Source organism: Antennarius striatus, chromosome 10, assembly GCF_040054535.1.
Source record: "Antennarius striatus isolate MH-2024 chromosome 10, ASM4005453v1, whole genome shotgun sequence".
Taxonomy (NCBI): domain Eukaryota; kingdom Metazoa; phylum Chordata; class Actinopteri; order Lophiiformes; family Antennariidae; genus Antennarius; species Antennarius striatus.
The window spans coordinates 17,004,206-17,007,097 of NC_090785.1; positions in this window are offsets into that span (position 1 = coordinate 17,004,206).

Here is a 2,892-nt window from a genome sequence, read left to right on the forward strand (position 1 = left end):
AACACACCTGTGGACGTGTTCGACGTTTTGGGAACAACCCTCTCTTGTGACTTGAATCGAACTGCCCGCACATATGCTGTGTGGAAGAAACAAAGGAGGTTGTACTTCATGCGATGCAGATATTACCCAGTCTGTCTTCTGCAAATTCGTAACATCTGGTTTTGATCGGCCTCAAAATGAGACAGGGCCAGAATGCAAGGGACAATCATTGTGTAGAGCGTATCACTGGTGCGGACCTCCCCTCCATCTAGCAACTGTACTGGTCCAGGTTCAGGAATTGGGCAGCTAACGTCTCTGCAGAGATCACATATCTTTGCCACAACTTTGTTAAATTCGTTCCTTCTGGTCAGAACACTTTCATCTAAACAACTGGACACAGAGGCGGTGTATGTCCTCTGGCTGTCAATCTGATAAACTAATAAAAACTCACAAACTGCAACTTTACAACATAAAGCTGTGCTATAACTTTCAGGTGTGATTTTGCACACTCTGGTTTATCTTTCCTCTAGAACATCATCTCCCTCATTTCACTTTTTTTTCCTCAAGTCTACTTTCTACTGCACTTCTTATTTTTAGTCATTTTTTAACTTTATTCCAATTTTTGTTAACTTAAAATTCCCAACAACCTGTACATTGTGAACATGTTAAAGCAGTGTCAAATTCCTTGTTTGTGTGCACAAACGTGGCTGATAAAGCTGTGTCTGTTTCCGATGACTAGAATACTTGCTGTCAACCCATGCACTGGTGTCACATTGATTTCACCATGACCATCTGACTGTTCAATTATTATTAAATTTGCTTTGCACTGGGAAAACCTACTAGCATCCCAATATTGGTCTGGTTTAAATCCTAATTATGAAGTTTTAATTTCAGTTCTGTGTGAAAATGTGAATTTTTGTGTTGAATCCTTTATTCCCACTGGTTATAGTGCTGGTGGTCTAGGTCACCACCAGCACATTGCCTTCTCAAGGCACTGCTGGTGAAGGCAGTGGCTTAATCTGGAAGTGATGAGGATTTGACTTAGATGAGACCTGGGCAGAAAGAGAGTACAGAATTTGTGAATGAATAAGTGTAGCTAGTTCCCTGGTTGTACCTGTGCTACATCTTGTAGTAATGTCTTTCAGCACTCAACCTATTTCCCATCTGCATTAGCAGTTATATGTATTTGGCACTAATAATCAACTTTTAGCAAGGTAGATTCATAATACAACATTTTTTGAGTATTTCTGGTGCTTTTTTCTCCTTTTAGAAGGGACTATCTTTTATGTTAAACCGTTTCCTAACACATTGAGAGAGAAACCAAGTATTTTTAAAGCAAAAGAGATGTTACAGAGCTGATAATTACCACCAGTGGCTGTGATTTTGTCATGTTCACATTATGAATGAAAGAAGAATTAAGAATTATGTCTTATGAATGGGAGGAAGAGGTGTGCGGGTATTTCCTATTCAGCGCTAGTGTTATCAAATGTTATCTCGCATACTGCAGACAGACTTATTTCTAATGTTCGTTTTGGTTTTTGTCTATTATGTTCTATTATCGTTAATGGTATCAAGCTTATGTCATGGGTAATTGTGTGTAAATGGCAGTAATAGCCAATTAAGTAAATTCGTGTTCATTTTAATCAGTGTGTGTTAACTTTTCTCATCCCTCCATTTCATCCTTGGCCTGTCCTTCATTATTCTCACAAAATGCCCAGTACAAAAAAAAAATCTAATGATCCCATAAACAGCAGCTTTTTAGATTTGAATATTCCACTACTTTGAAGCTGTACTGAAGGGAATGGTCTCGGGGCTCATTTTACAAATGTAGGGTCTGAATGCATAACAGCAAACATTTCAGAAAAAAAAAAAAATCAGCCTGGAGACTGCTGACGGATCACAAACTGCATTTATTGTTTGGTAGTTATCAGCCATGGACTCCGTAAGAAAACTCCTGTGGGACGAGTAGTTTAAAGAGGCAATAGCAGAAGAGGGCAATTTTATGAGAGCAAATACTGGAGAGAAGCTGCAGGAGACAAGATATCATTCATTCAGAAGCTATTTGTGATTTTAGAAGGAACAGTTGCAGCAGCTGTCACTTTATATGCTCCAGCAAACAAATAAAAAAGAAATCAACATCAGTGCATAATTAACAAAATAGATTCTGTTAAAAATAGTTAATAAAACTTCAAAGTCTGTTGCAAATTTTAAAAATAGAGTCTACCCAGCACATCCAAGCACAATCAGCTACCCTTTGCTGCCCTGTTTGGCTTTTCCACTGCCTTTAAACCAACATGCAGCAGCTGTGCTTGGAGTTCAGTGCTTCCTTCTCCAGCAGAGTGATTATGACAGGCTGATTGGTGTTTTGTTTTCTAGCCGATGAGAAGATCAATGGAAGGCTGATAGCGAGGGTTGGGCTGGGAGCAGAGAGAAAAGGGATGAGAAGAATGGGGATGAGGCCTTGTCACTTTCGAGTAGGAAATGGGGATCAAAGAAGTTTAGGAGCGGAGAGGATGGAGTTAAAAGCAGATGAAGGAAAGAGGATGGAGCTGGTAATGTGGGGGACAGTTCAGAGGATTGTAGCAGAGGATGGATAAAGATAGAGTGGAGCTAAGGAGGAGGAACGATCGTGAGGAAGATCCAGATTTAACAGTACAGTTGAAACGATGGCTGAGGATTAACATTCTGTGACTGTCTGCAAGCAGTGGGGTAATCTCTGGTGTCCCGCAGAGCACTGTGGGAAGCTCACCCCACGATGGGGGTTGAGACCTACCACCAGGCCAGTCACATGTGTGTGTGTGTGTGTGTCACACGTGTGTGTGTGTGACTCTCAGTCTAGGTTGGGCAGGTGCAGTGAGTTGCTGATTCTAGCCCCCCCACCATGCGGCACACTTAGCTACTTGATGGATACGC